The sequence below is a fragment of the Babylonia areolata genome, chromosome 30 (genome assembly GCF_041734735.1).
Source record: "Babylonia areolata isolate BAREFJ2019XMU chromosome 30, ASM4173473v1, whole genome shotgun sequence".
Lineage (NCBI taxonomy): Eukaryota > Metazoa > Mollusca > Gastropoda > Neogastropoda > Buccinidae > Babylonia > Babylonia areolata.
Genome location: NC_134905.1, coordinates 12479714 through 12494713, shown reverse-complemented (window position 1 = coordinate 12494713; position 15000 = coordinate 12479714).

The window sequence follows — 15000 nt, the reverse complement described above, 5'->3', positions numbered from 1 at the left end:
AAAAACAGACAGAAGTAAAGAATGAGCAAGAAAGAAAGACAAAACGAAAGACAGAAAGAGAGAGAGAGAGAGAGAGAGAGAGAGAGAGAGAGAGAGAACAAACGAACGAATGAAAGAAAGAAAGAAAAAAAAGAGGAAGAAAGAAGAAGAAAAGGAAACAAAGGGAGAAGAAATAAAAGATAGAATGAACGAACGAACAAAAGAAAGAAAGACAGACAGACAGAAGAAGAAGAAGAAGAAGAAGGAGAGAGAGAGGGGGAGAGAGAGAGTTAAAGAAAGAAAGAAAGAATGAGAACAAACGAAAAAAAGAAACAGGGAAAGAAAGAAAGAAAGAAAGACAGACAGGCAGAACAGAAAGAAAGACATTAAGCACAACTTGACAACAAGCACACAAATGTTTTGCCTTTCAACTTTGTGTTGTGTGTTGTTGTTTTTCACAAAGCATATTGCTAACCATGATTATACAGGAAGATTCTGATTCCTCACACACAGTGCGGGTGAATGTTTCAGCTTTCAACAAACATGTGGGTCCATGCATACTTTATTTCATAGGTCTGACAGCACACACACACACACACACACACACACACACACACACACACACACACACCTCACCACACCACACTTGTTCTGATGAACACACACGTATGATTGCACAACAATACACACACGCGCATGCATGCATGCACACACGCATACACAGACACAGACACACAGACACACAGACACACACACACACACACACACACACACACGGCACACACACACACACACACACACACAACACACACACACACACACAAACCGAACACTGGGTGTATATCTGGAATCAGAGTGTGTGCACAATGCGGTTTTTGTTGTTGTTGTTGTTGTTTGTTAGTTTATTACACATTGACACACCTACCTCGACTGTCGCCACGTTCCTTACAGGTAGAGAAAGGGGTGGGAGAGGGGGAAAGGGAGAGAGGAGGAAGAGGGGAGGGGGTGGATGTGTAGGTTTCGCAAGTGCCTTTTATGTGGTGTGTGTCAATGTTTAATGTTTCTCTGTGTGTGTGTGTGTGTGTGTGTGTGTGTGTGTGTGTGTGTGTGTGTGTGTGTGTGTGTGTGTGTGTGTGTGTGTGTGTCTGTGTGTGTGTGTGTGTCTGTGTGTGTCTGTGTCTGTGTGTGTGTGTGTGCGCGTGTGTCTGTGTCTGTGTGTCTGTGTTTATGTCTATCTGTCCCTGTCTGCCTGCCTGTCTGTCTGTCTGTATCTGTGTGTGTCTGTATGTTGTGTGTGTAATCAGTACACGGAAGTCAGATGACGATTGTCAACAGAGTATGTGTGATTAAAACTTCAAAGTATTTCCAGTCTCAAACCTGGTAATGGTGTAAGATATCATCGTCGTTGTTTTCCACTCCATGCATCAATCCAATACAACATAATGCAAAGGATAGAAACCTTGCATATCTTATGATGATATTAATAAATAGGTCAGTAACCAGGGTCCCACGGGAAAAAAGAATAAATCAATAAATATATATAAAACACACACACACACACACACACACACACACACACACAGGAGGATAGGGGGGCGGGGTCGCCCGGGGGAGGAGGGGGGGAGGATGGGGGGGGGGGGGGGAGCGGAGAAAGAGATATCAAGTCTTCCAAAAGCTGGCGAGGGAGCAAGACTGGACGCGCCTTAGTGCGTTTGAACAAAACCTGAGTGCAGGCGACAAGTGCATGTCAACCCTTACGCTGCAGCAGACTGAATGACAACAGAAGAAAACCAGTGTGGGCGTTAAATATCAATGGCAATCCGTCACACCGAAGTCCACCGTTAAAAGACGCTCATTCAGTTCAGTTCAGTTACTCAAGGAGGCGTCACTGTTGTTCGGACAAACCGATATGGACACGCTACACCACATGCCTGACCAGCACCGTACCCTAACGTGCTCAGTCAGAGAAAGACGCTAAAAACAGCGACAACATCAAAAACAACAACAACAAAGACAACAACAACGACAAAAACAACAACAACGACACAAAAACAACAACAACGAAAACAACAATGACAAGGACAACAACAAAAACAACAACTATGACGACGACGAAGACAACGACAGAAACAACAACAACAACGACAACAAAAACAACAATGACGACGACGACAACAACAACAACGATGACAACGATAACAGCAAAAACAATAACAACAACGACGACGACAATGGCAACAACAAGAACAACAACGACAACAACAACGACGACTTCAACGATAACGACAACAACAACAACAACGACAACAACGGCGACAGCACTCCCCGTCCTTTTCCTAAACAACCTGTCTTTGAAGCGTTTGGTCCCACCACTAAGTCCACCTCCCATATCCATTTCTCCCATTACATAATATTCACAACATGTGGCAAGAAGTTAGATGTGTGTGTGTGTGTGTGTGTCTGTGTGTGTGTGTGTGTTGGTTCGTTCGTTCTTTAGTGTAGCCGTGTACCGAGTGGTTCTAATAGGGTACGGCACAAAAGACTTAACTAAATATGATTAACTGAAAGGATAGACAAGATCCCACGCACAGGCCAGGAACATATAGAGGCCAGTCACAAATGGAGGTTTTCTATTGTTTTATTTACAATAGTTATAAGAACATAAGAAAAGAAAACTAAGAAGATAACATAAGAAAGAGAAGATAAAAAGAGAAGACAGTGCCTGGAATGACACAAACAAATGTCATTAGCACAACATGTCGGCACAAGTGAATAATAAAGCACATGTATACATATTACATGGAAAGATTACCACTTGGTATTCCATATGTGTGAAGACCAAACACTGACATCAAATGACATTCCTAATACATTTAAATAGTGCAGTTAAAGTGATTGAAGCGATGCTGACTTGGTGAAAGTACACTGACAGTATAGATTAGGTAAAGCTTATACTGTGTCAAAGTGACTCAAATGAATCACTTTATCATGTTGCACTATACTGGAGTAAGCCGTATAGGAGACAGCATGACAACTAAATTACAATTAACAGACTGATACATATCAGGTGGTTTTAACCAATAACTGATATTAATCAAACACTATCTTGTAATCACAACAGCAGAATACTACACACATCTTAGAGTACTGAGCACACTGTAGCAGTACAACTGATATTAGCATGAAAGATAATACCTGAATAACAAACAAGATAGAGAATCAGTGGATTAGATATAATACCGGCAAACTGATAGACCAGATAGTAAGTGAAGAACCATCATGGCTTAACCATAAGTGGTGAATGAACTTTGTGCACTCACTAGAACATTCTGGAACAAACTATCTGTGTACAGAGACGTCACTGACTGTGACGTTAAGCAGATTCAAATGGAATACTGCTACGAGCATATGACGACATGGCAATTTTCTAGATCAATCATAGCCGAGCTGTGACTAACATGTCAAAGCAATAACTGAACAAAGAATTAACTGAACATACTCATATGAACACAAGTACTGTGTCGAACAATACAATTTACAAATCAACACATTCTACACACTAGTACTTACAGCAATACGTAGCGAGGTGTCAGCCGTTGTGGGGGCACACACGACACAACACACTGCTCGACGCAGCAAGAGAGAGAGAGAGAGAGAGAGAGCAGGTCAGGTGACTGACCAGGTATGAAATGACCACTCATCCCTCACTGTGCCAATTTATGCAAGTTTAGCGGACCGCAAAGGCCGTCACGTGTGCTTGCGAGCAGATCGTCACTAATCACGGAGAATCTGATGACAATTGTGTTTGTTTAAAGGTGTTCAGTGACAGATTTCTAAATGATTCCTGAACCGATTTACGTCGGATAAGTTGCAAAAGAAAGAGCTCAACACCTACTTTATAATGAGTATAAAATGAAGTGTTGGTTATTTAAGATGAATTTATAATCTTAATTTAAGTCACCTGAACAGGGTCAGTTTTAACGAGCTCGTCGCTGAAAATTACAAACTGCGTTAAATCAGTGTAACGTAGGCAAACATAAATGGAACAGACTTAAAGATGGAATTGCGACGATTCTGCCAGTATGTAATACTTGTAGTTTACTGATCTGACAAAAAAGTTATTAATTAATTACGGTGGAACAGAAACACAAGTTTGCTCTCAGCCAATGACGTACCGCGACGCGACACTGGTCGAGCCGTCAGCAGGTGGTCTGGCGAGGACAAAATGATGTAAGCGGAGTGACGTCACACATTCTGGGCGCGGGTAAGGAGGGAAAAACGTCGTCTGCTAATACAGCTTGTGCGTAAGGCAAGCTAATACAGCTTGTGCGTGAGGCAAGCTAAGGCAAGCTAATACAGCTTGTGCGTAAGGCAAGCTAATACAGCTTGTGCGTGAGGCAAGCTAATACAGCTTGTGCGTGAGGCAAATATTGGAGCAAGCATAGCGCTTGGTCACATTAGTTTAACGTCTTTTCACTGTAAGTGATATTAGACGAAATATATATGTGTGTGTGTGTGTTTGTGTGTGTGTGTGTGTGTGTTTGTGTGTGTGTGTGTGTGTGTGTGTGAGTGTGTGCGTGTGACTGTGTATGTGTGTGCGTGCGTGCGTGTGTGTGGGTGTGTTTGTGTGTGTGTGTGTGTGTTCGTGCGTACGTGTGTGTGTGTGTTTGTGTGTTTGTGCGTGCGCATGTGTGTGTGTGTGTGTGTGTGTGTGTGTGTGTGTGTGTGTGTGTGTGTTCTTTCTTTAGTTTGACGTCTTTTCACTGTTTAGTGATATTAGACGAAAATATTCTGGAGCAAGCAACAAACCATACCTCTTTCACAAATGTGTACAAAAAATATCTGATATCTGTTGTACTAAAACAAAACGTATATAAAGGGTCATTGTTGCCTTGATAATCTTTATGTCTCTTTGTATTCAGTTAATGCCTGTGTTCTCGTGTGTGTCTGTACTTCTTTCCCTCTCTGTATCTGTCTCTGTCCTTTTTTTCACACCTCTCTCTCTCTCTCTCTCTCTCTCTCTCTCTATCTATCTATCTATCTATCTATCTTTCTCTCTCTGAAATCTGGGGATTAATGCAAATTTCACCAATAGAAAAAGCGCACATGTTTGCTTTAAAAAAAACTTCTTAATGTGAGTCCAAGATCACCAAATGACATGGTGTATGGCGAGACAGGTCGTTACCCTCTGTATGTATATTCCTTCTTGTCATGTATAAAGTACTGGATCAGACTTAAAGAATGGATGAAAATAGACTTCCTCGTAAATCTTATAAAATGCTTCTATCGCTATGTGATCAAGGCAAAGAGTGTTGGGCATCTCAGGTACGAAACACTTTGTATAAAGTTGGATTCGGCTTTGTTTGGGAAAATCAAGGTGTAGAAAATGCAAGAGGATTCTTGAATGATTTCAAACAAAGACTGATCGATTGCCATAGTCAAAACTGGCACGAACATCTTCACAGCAGCAGCAGGTTTAGCGTTTATCGAAATTTCAAATCATCCATATCACTGGAATCTTACTTTACAGCAGTTAAAAATAAACACATAAGAGATGTGCTTATAAGGTTTAGAATGGGAGCCTCGGATATCCGTACACACAAGATGAAATTTGCTTTCGTCAGTCCAAACGACCTGAAATGTCCACTATGTAACGCTGGTATTGAAGATGTGATACACACTTTATTTTACTGTAAATCTCTTAATGATCTGCGACATAAATATATTCCATGTTGGTACACGAAACATCCCTCTGACAAAAGTTTAGAATTTATAATGCATGACACAAAAATCCTTCATGATCTAGGTCGCTTTATTTATCACTCTAATAAACGTCGCGCTGCTTTGTTATGAGAACGGGCACAACCTGAGTTCTGTTATGTTATACATTTAAAACAACGAACGTACATGTTTAAGCGGACTTGCTCACGATGGAAGGCATTTACCTTTTTGATTTTTCGATTCATGTGTTTGCATGCCCGGTTTTTACAAAATCGAGTCTGCGCGCGCGCAAGTGTGTGTGTGTGTGGGGGGGGGGGAGATGTGGGAGGGGGTGTGGGACGGGGTGTGTGTGTGTGCTCAACATTGTAATGGGTCAGAAGGCCTTCTACAATAAAACGTTTCTGAGTTCTGAGTTCTGAGTATCACACACACACACACACACACACACACACACACACATACATACACACGCACTCACATTTGTCAACACGAATGCGTTTGTGCTTGAACCAGCTATACAGATCAATAATTATCACGTGTTGTGCTTGAACCAGCTATACAGATCAATAATTATCACGTGTTGTGCTTGAACCAGCTATACAGATCAATAATTATCACGTGTATCATCCATCAACAAACCACCTGTATCAATGAATTTCTCGTAATAAATCTACAGTATGCTCTCTGTCTCTGTTTCTGTTTCTGTCTCTGTCTCTCAAACCGCCCCCGGCCACTGATCACCTGTCTACACCGATGGCCAGATAAAATGTCTGTTCTGCAAAATAAAGAACACAGAAAAGACATGGCTGACGAATTTGGCATTCGTGTATCCACAGATCTCACCAGTCGACAGTACAATGTGCTGCGGCAACACAGATCTCACCAGCCGACAGTACAATGTGCTGCGGCAACACAGATCTCACCAGCCGACAGTACAATGTGCTGCGGCAACACAGATCTCACCAGCCGACAGTACAATGTGCTGCGGCAACACAGAGAAGAAGGAAGAAACTCCTATTTCTTCAGGGGACGCTTGTGTTTCAGAAAGAGAGGAAACCCGAGGAATTGATCACGAAATTAGGGGCAGAACAGTCCCACAAACAGAATCCTGAACCATGAGGAAGACAGCACTGAGTGTTTTGAGCAGTCAGACAAGGACTTCCTTCCACCCCCCTCCCCTTCTGACATGAAGGAATTTCCCACGCTCAGCAAGCAGTCAGCAAGACAAAATGTACACCAAGATCCCCCCCCATGCCATCACCTATTGGCAGACTGTCCACCCACGCTCAGCAGATCAGAGCCCAGCCAAATCCTCTTCCTTATCACATGTACCATGACAAGAGCTCGGCATCACCTCTCTGTCACGACAGATCAGTAGTCTCTGGTCCTCCTGTGTCAGAGACTGCTGTGAAAAAATCCTTGCAAGAAAGACGGGATGGCAGACAGTCCAGTGTAACCCTGCCTGCCCCATCCTCCCTGTCCACTGTGGACAAACCCTTCTCCTCCCCTGATGTCTCCGAGTCCCCACAGTCCTCCAGACAGCCAGCCACCTGCCCAGCCACTGTCCATAGAGATGAGGTTTGCAGTCCACCTGTTCCTCCTTATGTGAACAGAACGTCTGCAGATGAGGCTCACCGTTCCCCTGACGTGGCTTACGACATAGAAAGCCAGTCCCCAGTGACCCAGGTTCACCCATTGCCTGTTGTGATGACGGACCATTCCCGGCCGGACCCTCCACCTGGCGACACTGACCTACGTCCCCAGCTGGATCCTCTTCCTGGCGGTACTCCTCCACGCCCCGTCGTACAGTCTTCTTATGGGCGCGACCATTCTTCCACGAGTGACAAGGAAATGAACACTGTGGCTGAAGACACAGAAGCTCCTGGCCACCCCTTGCTTTCTACCAGCATCACCCACGAAAACGAAACATCCAGGCTTACCCCACAAAGAGCACCCGTACACGCAAACAAAGCAAAACTAGAAACAAACAAAGCAGACACGTTGACAGAAGCAAACAAACAGGACTCACTGACAAATTCCAGTCCAATGACAACAACAGCACCACCCACACAAATTCAGACAAATCGGGATTTGGCCGGCCCGTTGCGCGTTCTCTTCAGAACCTGTCTTGTATGGCGTGGAATATTGATGGACTTGCAAGCAAACTTGCTGACTCCGATTTTCTTATCTTTGTACAAACGTTTGACATTGCGTGCCTAATTGAAACTTATATAGATGGTATGTTTGATTTGGAGGGTGTTTTCAGAAACCACACTATGTTAAGAACAGCAGCAGTGAAACACTCATATATGGGTCGTAGAAGCGGGGGGTTACTGCTACTTGTCCATAAAGACCTGAGCAAATTCATAACACCAATAGTGGTTAACTCACTCAGTACGGCCAGTCCTCTCTTCTCCTCTACACATACCCCTCGGATGTCTAGTGGGTGTCTCAATGACCCAACCTTTAGCTTCCGTCGTCAGAATTGTGGTATTCTTTGTCAACATTCACGTCTTCAGTATAAGAGCCTTCCGCTTGCAATATTTTGATGATGGTAATTGGGGTGAAACGCTGTTAATGTCGTCTCTTTCGCCGTTCGTATGGAGAGAGTTAATGCCGAGCATGTGGTCTGCATCAAGATTTCTAAATGCATGCTACAATGGGACAAAGATCTGCTTATGGTATTTGTTTATATCCCACCATCTGGTTCAGTACACTATAAAACATCAAAGTTTACTTGCCATATAGATGCCCTTGATCATAGTATTCTAGACTTAATCAATCGTTACCCACAGGCCCATTTGATATGTAGTGGAGACTTTAATGCAAGGACAGCCAATCTCCAAGTAACGTGGTCACACACCGATCTGACCTCCAGACCCCTCCACTTAACTCCTTTCTTCAAAGAATCAAGGCTGTCAAAAGATGACACATTGAATATTTTCGGTGAAACTATGTTAAATTTCTGTGCATGCTTTGATTTCTGTATCATGAACGGTTATAACCATAGTAACTTTAGTCCTGACTACACCTTCATATCAGCACATGGATTAGCGTTGTCGATTATTGCCTTGTTTTCAGCGATTTCATTGATAATATTGCAAGTTTTTCAGTTTGCAGCAGAGTTGATTCACAACATAAAATTATGCCAGTTTTATTTGAAATCAAAGGGGAATCACGAGTGCCATGTTCGCTCCATTATGAAACAGAAAGAATTGTCTGGAGAAAGGAAAGGATGACAGAATTTACAAAAATATCTGATAGCAATTTGGGTTTTTTTCATAACATAGATTATGCATCCTCTTTGACTGATATAGATATCAACACAGCTCTTCAGGAACTTACGAGCTGTCTAATGAATGCTAGCGCTTGTGTACGCTCAAAATGCCCTGCTAGAAGCATTGTCAAAAGAAAAAAAACATGGTTTGAAAAAGAATGCCTGGAAAACAAAAGAGCAGTTAGATCAGCGCTGACACTTTTTAAAAGATCTGGGGACGTAAATGAGCAAAACATCTATCTACAGCTAAGAAGGAAATATAACAATCTAAAGGACCTGAAAAGGCGTAACTTTAATCAAGGGCGCATCGATTCTCGGATGAGTGCTGCAAACGATTCTCTTGCTTTCTGGTCAGAGATCAATAAGTATTGCAGTAGAGCCCACTTTGCTAACAACATTTCTCAGGACGAGTGGCTGGTCCACTTTGGCCATCTGCAGAATTCTGGCTATGATGAGAATCAGCACCAACCTGTACTTAACGTCTCGGATATGGTATTCGATGATATTCTGGATTCAGACATCACAGCAGAGGAAATTAATCAAGCCATTCAAAGTCTTAAAAATGGCAAAGCTGCTGGACCAGATGATCTTATAAGTGAAATCTTGAAATTCGAAAGCTTCAGTAGACTCAATACTCCCTTTCCTAGTTACATACTTCAACAAACTTTTTAGAGATGGTATTTTTCCAGAGGAATGGACGAAATGTATCATAATCCCTCTGTATGAAAATGGGGATTCTAATGATACTAACAATTATGGGGGTATTTCTCTGATCAATAATTTAAGTAAAGTTTTCACAAGCATTTTAAATAAACGACTCGTTTCTTGGGCAGAAACGAACTCAATTATTTCAGAAGTACAAGCGGGATTTAGAAAATCATATTCCACCATTGACCACATTTTCACTCTGCATGCCTGCATCGAGAAGCATCTGTCAAGAAATAAGAAGTTCTATTAGCATTTATAGATTTCAGTAAAGCCTTCGACAGAGTACAACATAGCTTATTGTTCAGTGTACTGCTTATAAATGGTGTTAAAGGTAGAATGTTCAATATTTTGAGGAGTATGTATAGTACGATACAATCTTGTGTTAGATGTGGCAATTCATGCACCAAATATTTTAAATGTATGCAAGGTCTGAAACAAGGATGCTCATTAAGCCCAACTCTATTCTCGCTCTTTATTAATGAGCTTGCACATGAAATGTTTACGCGGGGTAAGCATGGAATACAGTTCTAACCAAATAATATTGAAATCTTTATTTCACTTTTTGCTGATGATATTGTTCTTATGTCTTCCACCATTTCAGGTTTACAAAATCATCTGAATGTTCTACATGAGTGTGCACAAAGATTATGCTTGAAAGTGAACCTAGACACAAGTAAAGTTGTAATTTTTCAGAATGGATGTTTCGGCTATAAATAGCCACACCCACCGCTTTTCCCCTGTTGGTCAAAAGGGTTGCCCTCTTTGTTCTGCTGACTGTGAAGATGAATTCAATGTACTGTTTGAATGCCCAAACTACAGTGACCTTAGGTTGAAATATTGCATAAATAGTATTAACTCATACTTGACACGAGATCAGCAATGTGCAAAGTATTTTGAATGGCGGACTTGACAGTCAACTAAATCTTTCCCAGTTTCTTTTTCTGGCTTTTAAGCACAGAGACATAATGAATCATGAATCAGTACCAACAACTAGTTAAGGAACGAAAATGATTAATTGCATTTTGTCATTGCCTTATTCCAGTGTCTTTTCGCAAGGATGATCTCTAACTGATAAAGTGAGGACGAAAGATTTATTTATTCATTTATTTATTTTTCTGTCTGTTATTCATCTACTTATTTGTGTGCCTTATGTAGGTTTCTTTGTGTATATTATGTTTGCAACGGGTCACAGGCCTATACGCAATGAAACCATTTGTTCTTGTTCTTGTTCTTGTTCTCTCTCTGAAACCCCTTTGACGTTGAAGGATGAGTATGAACTTCAATTTCTGCCTTTTTAGAAATACATATTAACTGTATCCCTTTTATTTCTTTTCTTCTTTTCTCATTTTTCTTCTTTGCCCCCTCTTTGTGAAGGCAGCAAGTAAAAAGGCGCACAGGCTTTTTTTTAACTCTCGTTGATAAAGAATTGTGTCTTGTCTTGTCTTGTTTTGTCTTGTCTCTATCAACTTTGTTTCTTATCTGGATATTATTCTTGTGTTTATAGAGCCAATTTCAATCACAGCAATCTAAAAGACCATCAAAAAGAAATTGTATTAATAATAATGAGAAGAAAATGTAACGACACGAAATGTAAGGGTTGACAGGTGTCGTAACAGAAGTTTGTGCCGCGGGCGGGGCAGATGAGTGCGTGTGTGTGTGTGTGTGTGTGTGTGTGTGTGTGTGAGACAACCAGACAGACAGACAGAGACAGATAGACATACAGACAGGGAGACAGACAGACAGACATAGACAGTGAGAAAAAAACACACGCGCGCGCGCGCGCGCGCGCACAGGCAGACACACACACGCACACACACACACACACACACACACACACACGCACGCACACACACACACACACACACACACACACACACACACACACACACCGACACAACCAAGGGACATCAGCTCTGGGTTCACAGTCACCGATTCCTTCAACATGGCATTAAACACGGAGCACGAAACCAAAACCTGTTGTTTTCTCTGAAACTCCTCACATGATTAGTGGACAGGCGACAGCGCACGTACACACACACACACACACACACACACACAGAAAGAGAAAAAGACAGACAGAGTTCGTGTGTGGCTGTGTCTGTGTCTGTCACCAAGGAGACACCAGTATCAACACACGGTGTTTTGAATCTACCTTCGGTTGAGATCAGACATGTGAAATCATGTTCATGTCACCCACTGCTTCACACCACACCACACCACACCACACACACACAAATCGATGAATCGATCAATGTCTTTCTCCTCCTCACCCACCACCACAACCTCCCCCCTGTCCCCCACTCCACGACAGAGTAAAGGCCTATAGATTAAACCATTGTGTCGTGTCCCCCCAACCCCCACCTCCCTCACCACCCCCACATCGCACGCCAACCCGTTTGGCTCCTTTTTCTATTCATGTTTCTGTTTTATTTTCGGTATTATCTATTGTTCACGGATTCGTGTTGGTGCTTGCTCCCTTGTCTATCTGTTATTGTGACTTGCAGACGGGCGCAATAGTCGAGTGGTTAATGCGATGGACTTTCAATCTGAGGGGGGGTTCGAATCTCGGTAACGGCGCCTGGTAGGTAAAAATGGTGGGGATTTTTTCAGATCTCCCAAGTCAATACATGTGCAGGCCTGCTAGTGCCTGAACCCCCTTCGTGTGTATACGGCAAGCAGAAGATCAAATATGTACGTCTAAGATCATGTAACCCATGTCAGCGTTCAGTGAGTCATGGAAACACAAAAACATACCCAGCATGCACACCCCCGAAAGCGGAGTATGGCTGCCGACATGGCGGGGTAAAAACGGTCATACACGTAAAAGCCCACTCGTGTACATACGAGTGAACGTGGGATTTGCAGCCCACGAACAAAGGAGAAGAAGCGACGTTGCAATGCTCTGTTTGCAAAGCTCGCTTTGTTTGGGTTGACACGTGAAAAACACCTTGTCACCTCAGCTGTGTCCAGTTCCACAGGACCAGAGACAAGTGGCTAATACAGCTCATCACACTCTGCACGGAAATCCTGCCTGTCAAACCTGGCATAAAACCTGTTCATGTCATCGGCAATGCCAAAGGGGACATCAGACAACAGAGCTTTGGGTCACTGTTTCCTCCCCATCATTGTATTTAACCCCTGCCATGCTTTCCCAGCATCCACACACAACAGTTTCCGCTCCACGTTTTGCAAACTTGACTATCAAAGCTTCTTTTGAGTTCATACATTTAAAGTTTCACCAGCTAATCATGCTATTTTCTTTTCATTAGGAATACCTTACAATGCGTGGTTTATTATTAGAAAAATCTTAATGGTCTTCGTCTTAATAAATACATCTTCACAAAATTGGATGATTCACAAGTTCTTCAGGACAATTGGAACGACTGTCAAGAAATAACTGCCAGTCAGTGGCTGCAAAACAGCCTTCGACCCTGTTATTGCCCCCCTTTTCTTCTGCTGTGCAATATTGGTTTTACACGTTTTACTTTTTGAATGTAATTTGGTGTAAGACATATAACAGAGGTCGCGTCCGCCGAGGAAGCCAGAGAATCTGAGCGTGCTGGTTCGAATCACGGTTCGGCCGCCGATATTTTCTCGCCCTCCACTAGACCTTGAGTGGTGGTCTGGACGCTAGTCATTTAGATGAGACGATAAACCTAGGTCCCGTGGGTGGCGCTGTAGTGTAGTGACACGCTCTCCCTGGGGAGAGCAGCCGGAATTTCACACAGAGTAATCTGTTGTGATAAAAAGAAATACAAATACAAATAATGGTCAGACCTGCCAACAGGTGGTCTACATCAAGCAGCATAAGCGTCAGGAATTCCGCCATAACAACGATCTAAAGTCCTGTTATGACGTGTAGGGCAAGACACATATTTATGAAGGTTAGGCAAATGTCCTGTAATGTCACAATGTTGAAATCTCCAGCCACAAACACAGCCTGATCCACTGACCTACTTAGCGCTGCGTTGAACTGTCAGCCACACGTTGTGCTGCCTGTGCGTTGTCTGGGCCTGGAATGTAGGTCAGAATCACCGTCACCTGTCCAAATTCACGGGGAAGATAGCGAGGACGGAAAGAAACAGTCCAGATTTCGTGCTGATGGTCTCACCAACACAGACGTTTATGGCCCACAAAGACCACCACCAACTTTGTTCTCTATTTTCGTTTTGTCTCTGTCAAAACGAATAGTTGTAAACCCCGCAATATCAATATCCCCTTCCCGTCCAGTTAGCCACGTTTCTGTAAAACACAATAAACTTGTTCTTCTAAAATCATTGTCATGTGGAGTAAGAGTGAAAAGTTTGCTGTGCAGAGAGCGAACGTTGGAACGGGTAATGGCTGGCAGTGGTGGTCAGAAGCCATTCCTTCTCAGTCTGTTTCTCACTCCCCCTCTAGCACCACGTTTCTTTTTGCCATTCTTTCTCTTCGATACAGGTTCAGTAAACTCAATGATAAAACTGGGGGGCGGTATGGAACTGCTGTCTTTCTGAACTCAGCAAATACTCATGGCTGTAGTGCAGTGGTGTAATGACGGCTCTTTCATCCCATATATTTCTATGTATATATATATATATATATATGTGTGTGTGTGTGTGTGTGTGTGTGTGAGAGAGAGAGAGAGAGAGAGAGAGAGAGAGAGTGTGTGTGTGTGTGTGTGTGTGTGTGTGTGTGTGTGTGTGTGTGTGTGTGTGTGTGTGTGTGTGTGTATGTCTGTAAGTGTTTCTCTGTATGTTTCTGCGTGTATGTTTCAGGGTGCGTGCGTGTGTGTCTGTTTCTGCGTGCTTGCATTTGTATATGTATCTGTGTCTGTGCGTCTGTGAGTGTAACTGTGTGTGTGTGCATGTGTGTATCTCCGCACGTGTGTGTGTGTATCTCCGCACGTGTGTGTGTGTGTGTGTGTGTGTGTGTGTGTGTGTGTGTGTGTGTGTGTGTGTGTGTGTGTGTGTGTGTGTGTGTGCGAGAGAGTTATCTTTCGTTAGTTTAACGTCTTTCCATTGTTTAGTGATATCAGACAGAAAAAAGTGTGTATGTGTGCACGGAGATGGAGGAGTGGGGTACATGGGAAGACGTGGTGGGATGACTGAAGTGACAGAGCAGTGAAGGAAGAGCTACGAAGGACTGACACTAACAGTGAATTACAACATGAATTATAACAGTGAATCATAACGGCAAAAAGCAAGCACCCACACGTACATAACAACACACACACACACACACACACACACACACACACACACACACACACACACACACAGACTAACTGATAAAAGTCCATCACTATATCGAGATCAGTTCAAGGTCTGAGCAGCACG